This window comes from Mustela erminea, chromosome 6 (assembly GCF_009829155.1).
Source record: "Mustela erminea isolate mMusErm1 chromosome 6, mMusErm1.Pri, whole genome shotgun sequence".
NCBI lineage: Eukaryota > Metazoa > Chordata > Mammalia > Carnivora > Mustelidae > Mustela > Mustela erminea.
The window spans coordinates 55614817-55630967 of NC_045619.1; the positions used below are offsets into that span (position 1 = coordinate 55614817).

The 16151-nt window shown below is 40.8% G+C and overlaps 1 protein-coding gene across 2 annotated transcripts in view; it reads left to right on the forward strand.

Annotated features, from left to right (window-relative positions):
- BORCS5 (BLOC-1 related complex subunit 5) overlaps nucleotides 1-16151 on the forward strand; it is a 97921-nt gene that overhangs the window by 78900 nt on the left and 2870 nt on the right. The window lies entirely within an intron of this gene.

Consider the following 16151-nt stretch of genomic DNA (forward strand, 5'->3'; position numbering starts at 1 on the left):
GTTGGCAGTATTAGAATCTTTAAGACCTAGCTGGAGCCGTTTTCCAAGTATTTGCCCTGACTTCCTGTACCATGCTTCCTCCTGTGGGGCTGGGAAAGAGATTGGTCAAAGTTAAATGAGTCGCTTACCGTGTTACACCAAGAATCGGTATCTGAGGTGGCATTAGCATTCATTGTGAGCTCCTTCATGTGGATCACTGGCCAGGTGAGGCTGTTCTTTATACCTTGAACTGAATCTCCTTTAAATTTCAGCCTTGTTAGATTCCTATTGCTGTTTTTAAACATACCCTCACACTGTTTTCTGTTTGCTTGACCTCAAATTATAAAATGGATTGGGAGTGTTTACTTAAAACTACAAATTTTGACAAGATCATTGAGATGTTGGGCTTCTTTTTGCTAACGTAACGGGGTATTTAAAAGAAAATTTTGTGTTGCCTTTCTATTTTACAAGTTACTTTGTTGTAAATTTCAGGTTGAGACCTTATAATAGAATTATAGTTCTCCCCCATTCCTGTCCTTTGGGCAACCTTTCTTTTTGGTAAGAAATACAACTGGTCCCTTGGGTGTCAGGAAATGCAGATGGGGGACTGGGCTTACCCTGGTTTGTCTGGCTGTAAGGTACACCGTACAGTACTTCCTTGGGCCTGGCCCCACACTTCCTTTACACCAACACTGTCCTGCCAAAAGGCTGAAATCCTGGAAGAGGGCCCAATCTAGTTTATTACTTGCCTCTGGAAATGTAGGCTTGTATTTTTTGGCGAGGCAGGAGCAAAACCCAGTTCTTTGACTGCTCCAAGATTTAACTCCATTCTAATTCTGGATACTGACATATGAGCATGTGTGAACAGCAGCCCTATTTCCCGCCTAGTTTGCTTGCCCTAGACATGCCCCTAGACAGCTGGAGCTGCCAGCTTTTCTAGTACTAGCTGCATGAGCCAGCTACTTGAGCCCCTGTCCCTCTCCATCCCGTAGGTCATTTCCAGTCTGCCGGAGTGGGCAGTGGTAGAGGCCCCTTTAGCTGCCTGTGGAATGCAAGAGTAACTGCAGTCTGTAAGCTAGAGGGTAAGCAGCAGTAAGGGCATGTGGGCTAGAAAACTGGAAGTAGGGCTGGGAAAAGCTATTCCCTATTCTGTATCTCTTTTGGTGAAGAAAAACAAGGAATTTTAGCAAATGCAAATGTTGCTGCAGTGCTTGAAGCAATGCCTGGCGTGTGGTAAACATTTAATAAATGTTTGTTAAATGAAGAACATAATACTTCTTCAATTACTTCACCGTCTTTATCATAGTGCCTGAGAAGCTTCTTTATTCTGTTAGGGAAAATAAAGGTTTGAAAGTTGTATTAGGTAGGGTAGGCTAGATTGCAGCTATAAATAGATGAAGAAATGTGTAATGGCTCAAATGCAATAAAAATCTAGTTCTGTTTCTGGATGTTTCTGGATATTAGCTGGTGACTCTCCTCCCATGTTCAGGGATTTAGGCTCCTCCCATCTTGTGGCTTTGCCATACCTAACCAAAGACCATGTCCTGATAGCACCAGGTTGGCAGAAGAGGAAAGAGAGTGGAATAACACAGATGGGAGATTCTGTAAGTGTCACACATCACTGTGGCTGGAACTCAACCACTTGGCCGCAGCTAACTTCAAAGGAGGCTGGGAAAGATCGTCTACATGCATGCCCGGGACTGTATTACATTTTGAACTATACTTTGAACATATGTATCATCTTTCAGCTTATATTCGTAAAATGCATCTGTAGCCCAACTTTGAGATTCAGAAGGGCAAAATTTTATGATAAATTTCACTTGATGTAGGTCCTGTCAGTGAAAACCAGGTGATACTATGAAAATACTTCAGCTTTTCACATTAAGTGAAAAATCAGAACACAGCATTATACAGTCAGTATGATTTCAGCTATGTTAAGTATCTTTTTAAAAAAAGATTCAAAGGAAACATGACCGTTAGTTGTGGTTGCCTGTTAATGATGAGATGATTGGTGGTATTTGTTTTTAGCCTGCTTCATTCTATTTTCTGTACTTTACGTATGTCTATCTTGAACATAATTTTTATTCCCCCAACTTGGAATACTACCACTCTTTATTTTTTCCCCTGTGATGTATGAGTCTTATTAGGCTTCTGTCTCCCTGGGTGCAGAATTTTGACTCACTGAGATAAGAACATGCCTTTCAGAACTTTGTATGTGTATGCCTTTACATGTCTGCTTCACTTATGAATTCATTCAGCTCTTTGCCAGGCTCTGTTTTAGGTGTTGACGATATATCACTGAAAAAGTAGAATTCTTTCCTCATAGAACCTTGTGTGTCTGGAGAGACAGACAATAAAGGTAAAAAAGTGTGTAAGGTAAGTGCTGAGAATGAAAATATAAGGAAGGAAAGGGATTTGAAATGTCAGTGGTATGGAAATTATAGGTAGGGTGGGCCATGAACACCTTTCTAGAAAGGAACTTGTAAGATAAGATCTCCTGGCTAGTACAGAGTGAGCCAGGAGACTCTTCCTTACAAATCTGTCTATACCTGAAATTTATCAAATTTTTAGACAATACCCAAAATTCTTGTCCTTTTTAACAGTCTGCTGTCATAATTATCAGGATGTTCTGAAGTGGAGACTTACTGGCTATCCCCTGTTGTTAGTTGGGAGAACACTTGCAGATCTGCATTTTTAAAATATCACTAATTCTTTCAGTGATTTGAAATCTTTACTAAATTCTAAATCTGTACTAAGTCTTTCAACGATTCCCAAAGGATGTTTCTAGGAGGTGTTCTTAGAGCTTGAGGCAACAGTTAATTTTTCTCTGCCCATATTGATAAGCTATATTTTAAAGATTTGTTTATTTATTTTTGAGAGCGAGCACAAGCACGACCAAGGGTTAGGGCCAGAGGGAGGGAGAGGGAGAGAAGCAGACTCCCCACTAAGCACAGAGCCCAACTGGGGCTCAGTCTCATGACCCTGAGATCATGACCTGAACTGAAATCAAGAATTGGATGCTTAACTGACTGAGATACCTGGGTGCCCCGACAAACTATATTTTAATATTGTAAGCCTTTAGATGCCATCCTGGCATTATCCACAATTCATGCTACACATGACTAGAGAGCCTACTGCTTGTCCAAGGTCACATCAAACCATTAGACATTGCTCCCATAGAAAGTTACAGTGACCCCGCCTGCAGCCTAGAGCAGGTGGGATCATGAACAGGAAGGTACTCCGCAGGACCACCAGGACCACGGGAGCTATGTAAGTGAAAGGATTATTTTAGGGGGTGAAAGACCCTTATCTCAAATGCAGCACTACCAGGAGGAAGTGATGCGACTCTGTAGAAGTATGAGTGTGAGTGGCACAATATCGGGAATGATCTCTCCTAACCCTAAGGCCTGTCAGCCATCCTCCTTTCATCCTTGCCAAGACCTGGAGTCTCCCCGTGAGCACTCCCTCCTCTGCCTTTCCATCTCAGAGCAATCCCAATCGTATTTACCCACGTCCACCACATTCCCACTGCCCTCTGATCTCTACTATTTTTCTGTGTTTTCTCCCATCTTCCCTCCGTCCCCACCGAGTGGATCTGGCAATTCCATCAGTATAGGCCAACAGCCTGTACATGCAGCACTCCTGGTTTCCCCTGGTCAGAAGGGCTCTCCTGCCTTATTCCTCCCCTTGTGCTTAGGCAGTGTCTGCTGGATGAATGTGTGTATTAAGCTGAGCTGTCACCTCGGCCTTCTGCATGGGTAATGCTGTGGCCCTCACGTGTCCCGAAAGTCATCCAGCATAGTGTTTAGGGACACACCCTGTGGCATCTGCTGAGCTGTGCCAAATTAGTACGTTCGTATTCTCACGTTCTTTCTTCAGGTATTGTGTAGAGAATTTTGACAGTAAAATATTTACTTCCACACCACCTGGAAGGTCTGTTCTCTACTCTGAATCAAAAAAGGGACTGTGTTCATGGACAGTTGGGGTGCATACATGGAATTAGCACATGACCCAATTTGACATTGTTTTAATCCCCTCAGCTCAGCTTTTAAATATTGACTGTGTCACTTAGGTTTATACAGACTTACCTTTATTTCTCTTTAGTCCTGGGCACTGGGAAGGGGAGTCGGGGTTAGTGACATGGCTCCCAGATTTTCTTCACCATCCACCCACTCCACCTACCAGCACAACTTCCCCAGATTCTTTCTTGACATAGTAGTAATAGGAGTCCTGACAATGCGGCTGTCACTTTTTACATGCGGACCGTGTGCCGAGTGTGGAAGGGGCATTTTATGTGCCCTGTCATCTACGTTGGACAGAAAAAGAAACTGAGGTTCAAAGACCTGAAAGTTAAACCGTTCAGGGTGACCCAGCTGTAAAATGGTAGAGCTGGGACTCAAACCCAGATCTAAGATCCATGCTTTTTCTACTGTTCTACTTTCTTTCTCTTCCATTCCTTATTCTAATACCTTGACTTCCCACCTCCTCTCATTGTTCATGTGCAGTGCTCATACACTTTCCCTATCCTGGGATTCCTTTACAGTATTGATAATTTCATTATATACTTTTACATTTCAAAAGCAATCCTGACAGGGTGTAGCCACACTTAAAAAAAAAAAAAAAAAAAAAACCCTGAAGACCCCATATTTACAAATTTAAAATGCCACTCTGCCTTCTTGAGGCTAACTTTCCCTGCTTTCTCCTGATCACCCTTTTGAGAAGAAGGCCTTTTCCTGGGATCTGGGGATGCTGGTAGTAGGGATGACAGGGAGAGGTACAAGCAGGGAAGCTGGAGATGAGACCTGTGCTGAGGGGCTTCATGCTTCACCCACTCCCACTCTGGGACTGCAAAAAGTGACTCTTAACTAGAGTGGAAGCAGAACAGAGACTTCTTTAGGAGGCGGTGTGTCTGTGTGCCTGAACTACTATCTCGTGTAGCCTACAGAGAAGGCTTTCCCAAGGGGAGGGAGAAACGGGATTTCTGCCCTGAACTTTTATTTTTACCTTTTACCCTGATCTTTTTTTCTTCACTTGCTGCCTTTCAGAGGCCCTCACTAGTCCTTTTCTGAGAGATGGGGAGGGAAGGGGTAATCAGCCGGACTTTCTCCTGCTTACCATTGGAAACTGCCTAAAGGCTTTGAGATTTCTCTCCTACCTTCCCTTCTAGGCCTGACACAGAGGGTAAGAAGACATTAGGGGAAGTTGGTCACTTTATAAAATGACTGTTGGAACAAAGTGATGCGATTCAAATTCCTGAGGTCCTGGTGTGTCTTAATTCTCTTGAAGGCCCAAATAAAATGTGTTTCTTTTAGGAGACATTTAGATACATTATTTGAAAAAAAGAAACAGGGTCACTTCAAAATGTCCATTACGTGGTAATCAATGCTGTTCAGTCTGTGTTGTAATTAATGAAAACATTGGTGACAGTCTGCCCATTGTTTCTTTCGCAAAAGGAAATGACAGACTAATAAGGACCCCAGGAAGGTTTACATAATTCCAGAAGGAAGTAGAAACTATGCACAGTTTTGACTGATACGCTCCTAATTGCAAACATAGGCTCACCTGAGCAGGTTCCTATTCCTAATGGACTTAGAGATGTTGGATTTGACTTTAACGTCCATTTAAAACAGATTTGGGGGTTCTTTATGGATGGAAATGGTGACTTGAAAAACTTTCACACAGTTTAATTCACTTGACAAGGTAGAACTAACTGCGGAAAAGGAAATGTCACTGGCCAACCATCATTCCTTGGTGTGGTTGACAGTGAGCGGGAGATGTGGAACCCAGCCTGGCTCGGGCAGTCACTGATGGGTGGGCTTCCCACTAAGGACTCATTTTCATTTCAGGTTTTGATTTTGGTAGATTTTGTAGATTGAGATTTGCCAGAGAGGAGTTTCTCTTCTTGTCTGATTTATAGATCAAAGGTATGGCATGAGAGTAAATGGCAAAAGTTTACTTTTATAAGCTGTCACTGGGAACTGTTGTGTTCGGAAACAGGATTGCTTCAAAGTGTCCAATTTGTGGTAATTGGTGCCATTTAGGCCATGGTGTAATTAATGAAAACATCTTCCCATTGTGTCCATTGTGCAAGAGGGAGGCATCGGAGAGAAGATTGCCCCAGAGAGCTCCCAAATCCTCTGTGGGAATGATGATCAGCAGGAAGGTCAGAAATCCAAGAAAACATAGCTGACCCAGAAAAGTTTTTGTGGCAGCCTAGCACACACTAACCTTCATAATCTGAATCCCCAGTAGAGGACAAGTGGTGAAGATGTGGTAAGGATAGAAGATGGAGGGTTGGTCGGAATGGGCCAAACTGGTGGAAGGGGCACTCGACTCGATTCTTTGAGGTGGAAATGGCTACTCATGAGAGGCAAAGACAAAATCAGGTGGTAACTGATGGACGAAAGCTAGAACAACTAAGCCCTAGCACCAGGACCTGAGATTAAAAGAAAGATCTTAAGAAGAAAGTGCCTCCACTGTTGGGAGAATGCAAGCTGGGGCAGCCACTCTGAAAAATGGCATGGAGGTTCCTCAGAAAGTGAAAAACAGACCTATGCTATGACTTAGCAATCGCACTGCTAGGTATTTACCAAAGAATGTGAAAATGCTAATTCAGAGGGATACATGCACCCCGATGTTTATAGCCACATTATCTACACCAGCCAAATTATGGAAACAGCCCAAGTGTCCATCAACTGATGAATGGATAAAGAAGATGTGGTGTATATATAATGGAATAGTTACTCAGCCATAAAAAAACAATGAAATGCCATTTGCAACAACATGGATGGAGCTAGAGAGTATTATGTTAAATGAAATAAGTCAGAGAAAGACAAATACCATATGATTTCACTCATGTAGAATTTAAATAACAAAACAAAAGAGTAAAGGCAGGGGTGAGAAAAAGGCAAAGCAAGAAACAAACTCCTAACATGGAGAACAAAGTGATGGTAATCAGAGAGGATGTGGGACGGGTGGGTTAAATGGGTGATGGGGATTAAGGAGGGCACTTGGGGTGAGCACCCCATGCTGTATGTAAATGCTGAATCACTATATTGTAAGCCTGAAACTAATGTAACACTGTATGTTAACTAACTGGAATTTAAATGAAAACTTTAATTTAAAATTAAAAGAAGAAGGTGCCTCTAGTCAGGAGCGAGATTAATAATGTGCCATTAAGGGGTCAGTTTAAGAACAAGCAAGGAAGGTTCTGGGAGATTGCTGAGAGCTCAACTTAAAAGGTACCTCTCACCCTATTGTAGTGGTGCAGTTCAGTGGTTGTTAGTATGTTCACAAAGTTGTTTACATAAAGCCACTGTCTAATTTCAGAATATTTTCATCACCCACGTAAGCTAGGGGTCACTCCCCATCCCTCATTCTCCTATTTCCTGCCAACAGCTAGTCTGCCTTCTGTCTTTACGGATTGCATGTTCTGGACATCTCATATACACGGAATCATAAAATATGTGGCCTTTTATGTCTGGCTTCTTTCACTTAATATGCTGTTTTCGAGGCTCATCTCTTGTCGCCTAGATCAGTATTGCCTGCCTTTTTGTGGCTCAATCCTATTCCACTTAGGGATATACATTTTGTGTACCCATTCATCCACGGATGGACATGTGGGTTGTTTCTGCTTTTTGTCTGAACAGTGTTGCCGTGAACCTTTGTGTGCGAGTTTTTGCATGCACATCTATTGTAGTTGCCTTGGGCATTTACCTAGGAGTGAAATTGCTGGAGTCTCTGGTACTTCTGTATTGAACTTTTGGAGAAACTGCCAGACTGTTTTTGAAGCAGTGCACCAATTTACGTACCCCCTGGCAGTGCCCGAGGATTTTAGTTTCTCCACATCCTCACTATTGTCTGCCATTTTATTTTTGCCATCTTAGTGAGTGTGAAGTAGTATCTCTTTGTGGTTTTGATTTCCAATTCCCTGATGACTAATGTTGTTGAACATCTTTTCATGTACTTCTTGGCCATGTGTTTATCTTTGGAGTAATGAATTTGCAACAGCAAATTCTGCCCTTGGAACAGTACTGATTTACATGGCTATGCTAACGCTCTCTAATCAGGGGGATTGGTAGTTTTGGTACTTAGAATTTTTAGAAAGGTGAAGTTTTTTGTAAAACACTGAAGCATTTCCAAAGAAAGATGTCTGTCCAAAGGAAGAACAAAGCTGGGACTGGATTTGGAATGTGGGATGAGGGGCAGCCGGCCCTTTGATTAGCTGCCTCAGCCCTTCATGGCCTCTGCTTCCCACCCCCATAGTCCTAAATTAATCTCCTTGGGAAGCAGGAATTTAAATGTAGAATGAACACAAAGAAAGTGAACTATTTATTGAGACCGAATAAAAGTTGACCTTGACACCTAAGTTAACTGAGAGACATCATTACCTTAAAAACTGAACTGTACTTTTAAAGGGTGGGAAAGACAAATGACTTTTTTTAATGTCTCATTGAGTTCTTAAGCAGTCTTTATATTTTAAAGATTTTTTATTTATTTGAAAGACAGAGAGAGCACAAGTGGGAATGAAAGGGAGAATCAGGCTTCTCACTGAGCAGAGAGCTGATGTAGGTCTCTATCCCAGGACCCTGCGATCATGACCTGAGCTGAGGGCAGACGCTTAGCTGACTGAGCGATCCAGGCCACCCTTAAGCAGTCTTTTAAAACATTTTTTTTTTTTAAACTTAAGTCACTAAAAGCTGGGAAAACAAGAGTCTATTGATCATACAAACTTGAATTTTGTTAACTGTGATACACAGTTTACTAATTTTTCTTCTGATCTGTGAAAAAGTCATTAAACTACTTTTGATCTTCTTGTACATAATCTACAATTAATATTTTAAGAATTTAGAAGATGTACAGTATCTTTTTTTTTTTTTAAAGATTTTATTTATTCATTTGACAGAGAGATCACAAGTAGGCAGAGAGGCAGGAAGAGAGAGAGAGAGGAGGAAGCAGGCTCCCCGCGGAGCAGAGAACCCGATGCGGGACTCGATCCCAGGACCCTGAGATCATGACCTGAGCCGAAGGCAGCGGCTTAACCCACTGAGCCACACAGGCGCCCAGAAGATGTACAGTATCTTTTGAAGCTCTTACTGTATTATACCTCTAACTTAAAACTATAGGCCTTTTTAGTATGTACCACTACTTTGAAAAGATTACCCTTACTTTGAAAAGGAAGTTACATTGAGCATCTCAATATCTTACATAAGATGACTGACCTGTGCGAAACCAGGATCAAAGCTTATTTTATCAGGAAATTTTTAAAAATATTTTATTTTTTCTACACCCAGTGTGGGGCTCGAAACCACACCCCAGGAACAAGAGTTGCACAGTCCACCAACTGAGCAGGCCAGGGCACCCCATCAGGAAATTTTATGTAACAAAATTTTTGCAGGAATGGACTCCTGTTGGAGAATCTCTCCTGCTTGCTTTCAAAATATTTTTTTAAAATATATAGAGATGCATATACACCTATATGTTTTTTTATTATACCTGTTTATTTTACCATAAACAGTGGTAGGAGTTACTCATTCTCATGGCAGAACATATAAATCAAAAATACACAGAAGGACTTTTAGGTAAGTAATTATTTTAGTTATTATATAGTGTGAAATATTTCTGTCAGGAAACTACAAGATGAGTAATGTGACTCTGTTTTAAGTTTTTCAGTAGCAAGAGTTTGGAACAAAAATAAAACAAGTCAGCAGAAGACACAATGGTAAATTGTCATCTGAGTGATTGTGTAAGCCTTGAAGATAGTTAATGTACGAGAGCGATGAGGCGGAACAGTAAGTTCTCCCACTGTTACAACAAAGATATATTGTGTCTATTGGATACCTCAAAATGTATTTTTTCCTGCCCTTATTTACTAAATTTCTTTTTTTTTAATCTTTTTTTTTTTTTTAAGATTTATTTATTTGACAGAGAGAAACCACAAGTAGGCAGAGAGGCAGGCAAAGACAGAGGGGGAAGCAGGCTCCCTGCTGAGCAGAGAGCCGGATGTGGGGCTCAATCCCAGGACCCTGGGATCATGACCTGAGCTGAAGGCAGAGGGTTAACCCACTGAGCCACCCAGGCGCCCCTTTACTAAATTTCTTATCCTGTTTTTCCATTTGTCATGAAAAGGAGTTTTTAGACACAGTTTCTATTTCAATTCACATATATGTTATAATTTAGGGTGCTCTGTTTTTCTGGGGCTATTATAGGCTTTTTGTACAGGTTATCTCATTTTTCCTCACATCAGCCTTCTGAAATAAGTACTGTGATTATGCCCAGTTTAAGGGTGAGGAAGCTAAGGCTCAAACAGGTTAAGTGACTGGTTTAATCACAAAGATAGGGGTGCCTGGCTTGCTTAGTAGAGCCTGAGACTCTTGATCTTGGGCTCATGAGTTGAAGCCCCATGGTGGGCATGGAGATTACTTTAAAAGAAAAAAAAAGTTACAAAGGTAATCAGTCATATGCAGAACCAAGATTTTTTTTTTGTGTGTGTCCATGCTTTATTTTATATTTATTCAGGAGTTATTTTATTATCGGTAAGCTCTTTTTTTTTTCCATTTTATTTTCAGTGTTACAAAATTCATTGTTTATGTACCACACCCAGTGCTCCATGCAATACGTGCCCTCCTTAGTAGCCACCACCAGCCTCACCCATCACCCCAACCCCTCCCCTTCAAAACCCTCAGTTTGTTTCTCAGAGTCCACAGTCTCATGGTTTGTCTCCCCCTCCAATTTCCCCCAACTCGCTTCTCTCCATCTCCCCATGTCCTCTGTGTTATTCCTTATGCTCCACAAGTAAGTGAAACCATATGATACTTGACTCACTTCACTCAGCATAATCTCTTCCAGTCCCGTCCATGTTTATACAAAGGTTGGGTATTCATCCTTTCTGATGGAGGTATAATACTTGATTGTATATATGCACTACCTTCTTTATCTGTTCATCTATTGAAGGGCATCTTGGTTCTTTCCACAGTTTGGCGACTGTGGCCATTGCTGCTATGAACATTGTGGTACAAATGGCCCTTTTTTTGACCCCATCTGTATCTTTGGGGTAAAGACCCAGTAGTGCAATTGCAGGGTCATAGGGTAACTCTCTTTTTAATTTCTTGAGGAATCTCCACACTGTTTTCCAAAGTGGCTGCACCAACTTGCATTCCCACCAACAGTGTAAGAGGGTTCCCTTTACTTCACATCCTCTCCAACACTTGTTGTTTACTATCTTGTTGATTTTGGCCATTCTAACTGGTGTAAGGTGGTATCTCAATGTAGTTTTGATTTGAATCTCCCTGATGGCTAGTGATGATGAACATTTTTTCATGTGTCTATTAGCCATTTGTATATCTTCTTTGGAGAAGAAGTGTGTTCTGCCCATTTTTTGACGTGATTATCTGTTTTTTCTGAGTGTTGAGTTTGAGGAGTTCTTTATAGGTCTTGGATATCAGCCCTTTGTAGTGTCATTTGTGAATATCTTCTCCCATTACGTGGGTTGCCTCTTTGTTATGTTGACTGTTTACTTTGCTGTGCAGAAGTTTTTGATCTTGATGAAGTCCCAAAAGTTCATTTTTTGAGTTTATTTCCTTTGCCTTTGGAGACATATCTTGAACGAAGTTGCTGTGGCCTGGGATTTTGACCCAGTTCTGACACCACTGTCTTCATCTGCAAGCTGTATGTAGTTTGTTATGAATCTAGAATGATTACTCAGCCTCACCTTAATTTTTTGTTTATTGTGTTGCTTCCATAGAAGGCTGGTCCTCTCAGAGTGACTCTCACCAAGTTTGAGCTTAGGAATGCCTTCAGATATCTACACAGGTCATTTGGAGGGTCTGAACAGTAAGTTCACAGCTGAGATAAAAAGCTCTGGCTAAACCTTTGGGAAGTGGACTACTGAGAATTTAAGCCAGTGGGTCTGAAAGCAATGAAGTCTGCCACTCCAGGTCAGTCAAGACAGGAGTTTCCATGAAACAGGTCTCCCTGAGGTTTGATGTGCAGTGTTATGAATAGCCACTTCTCATTTGGAAGCAGTAAATATTTAGAGACAAGGAATGGGATTTAGGATAGTCTTGGACATGAGCTAGAAGCCTCCAGAGTGATTTAAGTACTGACTAGAATTTTTTCCCTGCCACACTGTGTCAGAGCTTCATCAAGGGAGTTCTATTGAGACAACTGTTTGGTTAGCATCTAGCTACTCTTTGTTCCTGTTCCTTTTTTTTTTTTTTTTTTTTTTTTAAAGATTTTAAGTAATCTCTACATCCAATGTGGGGCTTGAACTCACAACCCTGAGATCAGAGTTGCATGCTCAACCGAGACCACAGGGCAGCCCAATTTTTCCCTTGAACTGTAGTCCAGTTTACTTAATAGTGCCCATAGGTGCAATCCTCAGACAAGTTTTATATACTTTGTTGTATATAGAGACAGGTTGTATATACTGACCCTCTTGGGACAAAGAGGGTCAGATTCCATGTCCAGATGATCTCCTGGAGGATCCTTCTCCCCTACCTTTCTTTTTAATAAACTCAGTTCATACTCAGATAATCAGTTGGAGGCTTACTTTCCTGGAGAGGGTCTTAATTCTCCTTTTAAATATCTTAAAAGCTGTTTTTTTCCCCCTTAGAAAATCACTTAGTGTTTTATTTATTTTTGTTTTAACGATTTTATTTGACAGAGAAATAGAGAACACAAGTAGGCAGAGCAGCAGGCAGAGGGAGAGGGGAGAAGCAGGCTCTCTGCTGAGCAGGGAGCCTGATGTGGGGCTTGATCCCCAGGACCCCTGGTATCATGACCTGAGCTGAAGACAGCCACTTAACTGACTGAGCCACCCAGGCACCCTCAGTGTTTTAGTGAGACAGAAGCCGCAGGGCAGTACTCTTAAAAATATCCCAAATTTGAATTTTTTTTCTTTCTTTCTCTTTTCAAAGATTTATTTTTTGAGAGAGTGAGCATAGGGCAGGAACAGGGAGTGGCAGAGGGAGAGAGGATCTCAGACTCCCCACTGAGTGCCAAGTCTGACAAGGCAGGGCTCGATCACAAACCCTGCTGGGTTTGATTTGAGCAGAAATCAAGAGTCAGATGGTCAACCAACTAAGCTACCCAGGTGCCCCTGGATTTTTTTCTTAATATTGGGTTGTAATAATTCTTTACTTATTCTGGATACCTATTATCAGATATATGTATTGTAAATATTTTTATTCAGTCTGTGGCTTGACTTTTCATTTTCTTCATGGTATCTAAGAAAAGTTTTAAATTTTGATTAAGATTCTTTGCCTACTCCAGATGGCAAAGGTTATTCTCCTGTTTTCTTTTTAGAGATTTTATAGTTTTAGCTATTATGTTTAGGACTGTGATCCATTTCATGGTACTTTTTGTGTATGGCTTTAAGTGTAGGGGTCCAGATTTGTTTTTTCCATATAGATATCTAGTTGTTCTAACACAAATTATTGAAAAACTTTACTTTCCCCACTGAATTATCTTGGAACCTTTGTTTAAAAAAAAAAAATAATTGACCACATATGTTTAGACCTATTTCTGTACTCTCCATTCAGCTTCATTGATCTGTGTGTTTGTCTCTATGCTAATATCATACTATCCTGATTATTGTAGCTTTATACTGTCTTGAAATCAAGTACTGTAAGTCTTCAAACTTTGGGGGTTTTTCAAATTCTTTTGGCCATTTTATGTACCCGGAATCAGTTTATCGAATCCCTGTGAGAAATTCCTTCTAGAATTTTGATTCAGATTGCAGTTGACTCTTGGCAAGAATAGACATCTTAATGATATTGACTCTTCCAATCCATGAACATGGTATGCTTACTATTTTCTGAGATCACCTTTAATTTTTCACAGCAGAGTTTTGTATTATCAGTGTATAGGTCTTGTAGATATTTTGTTGAATTTTCCCCTAAGTAATTGTTAGATGCAATTGTAAATAGTGTTTTTAAATTATATTGTCTAGTTGTTCATTGCAAGTATATAGAAATAAAATCAGTTTTTGTATATTGGCCATGTATCTTGCAACCTTGCTAATAAACTCACTTGTTAGTTTTATTAGTTTTTGGTAGAGTCCTTAATATTTTTCCAAACACATGGTCATATAATCTACAGATGAGACCCTTTTATATATTCCTCTCTAGTTCCTGTGCCTTTTATTTCCTTATATTGATTTATTGCACTGGCTAAGACTTCTAGTACAGTGTTGAATAGAAGTGATGAGAGTAGACATCCTTGCCTTGTTCCCGATTAGAGAGAAAAGTATCCTTTACCACTATGATGTTAGCTGTAGGTTTTTCATAAATGCCTTTTATTAGGTTGAGGAAGTTTTCAGATTTTCAAAATTTTTCATAAATGAATTTGTCAAATGCTTTTTCTGCATGATTATATAATTTTTAACCTTAATTCTGTTGACATGGCAGATTACTTTGTTTTTTAGATGCTGAAAAGGCTTGCATCTTTGAGATAAACCTTACTTGGTTTTGATGTATCATTGCTGGATTTGATTTGCTAATATTTTGGATGTTTCTAACAGTGGACTGCCCAGATGAACAAATAGGCCGTACTGTCCAAATAAGGTATTTGGAACAAGTTTGAGCACATTCTACAGATAAGTGATTTCACCTTCTGTTTTACTTGTCCTTTGAATTCTCCTGCCATCAGAGACAGTATATGCATATGTAGGGCAACATAATGAGGTGTGAATTTCAGAATAAACAGTGAGTTCCTTGACGGCAGGCAATTTATCTCTTTCATTTCTACCAGGAGAAGATTAAATTCAAGTGGTGTTGCAGTGGTTTATACAGAGTGGAAATTTATTTTTCTCTCACAGGCCTGGTACTACTGTCAGCCACAGAAGTCCTCATAGACCTAGTCTTCTAGCTCACTGCTCTACCAACCCTAGGATGTTTCCATACTTATTCTCGTGGTCTAAGGGGGCTGCATCTGCATTCCTACAGGAGCAGAGTGAGGGAAGGGATGCAGGAGCAGGGTGTATGCCATCTGAGTTTTAAGGAAGTTACCAGAAGCTGCCCTGAGAGACTCCACGTATATGTACTGCTGTCTAGAACTTAGTCATGTGGTCATAGCAAGGCATGGGTTTTGAGACAGGGGTTGTGGAAAATAAGTACTCATTCTCTGTCTGTTGGAAAATCTAGTAGTTTTTTTCACTTATGTTGTTTTTCTGAAAGTTCCTGAAACAAAGTTATTTGCAATATTTTCCCTTCTGGGCCTGTTTTCTGGAAGAACCAAGATAACATTAACAAAGACAGTGGAAAACAAAAGTCATGTTAACGTACAGTAAGCTGTGTGGGGTACAGATAGTGTGGTTCTCAGTATCTGTGTCCCCAGGACCTTGCAGATGGCACACTGTAGTACCAGCATAGGTCTGTTGACTATATTATATATCTGCTTCCTCATTAGAATCTTTGCACCAAAAATAGAAATAGGAAAGGTGAATAAGGATATGTTCCAGATGGTCAAAATGGTAAGATTCAGAATTGCATTAGATGCACCTTACTGCCTTAAAGTCGCGTGTGCAGGGGAAAGTCTGTGTGCACACGTGTGCAAACAGAAGGAGGTATTAGGGAGCAGCTGTGGTGGTGACTCAAGAGAGCAAAGGGCAGGGATGTGAGAAATCGGCATCACTAGTTATGTTACACTTCCCCAGATTTTAAAGTCTTACTTGCACCCACGCGAGACTTTCCTGGCAGCAGTCAGAAGGGGAAAAGGTTTAAAAGGCAATGTCTCTATCATGCGATTCGATGTGCTTTAATGCTATGCTATGGACCAACTAGAATGTCATGCCCAATAATGGTACACTCTCTTGCTCGGGGAATACAGCTGAAAGGAAGTTGCTAGACTAAGGAGGTCTCTGTTCTAGTTTTACTTCTGTCACCGTGAGACCTCACAGGTCACTCAGCTTCAGGTTTCCTCCTCCGTGGTTTTTTCCTCCATGGACTGTCAGGGAATTGACTCTGAAGAGACATACTGTCCATGTGTGTCAACAGCGTGCTTGAATTATGTGTGCTCACCCAGGCACTAAACATGGAGTGGCTTGGACAAGAGCTCTGGATACATCAGAAATGGGCCCCAGTCAGATGTGGAAATGTGTGGGCAAGTATATGTCATTTGAACAAATGCCACTGTCTGGTCAAGTATAAGTCAGGAGGGAAGTGGTTGATTGC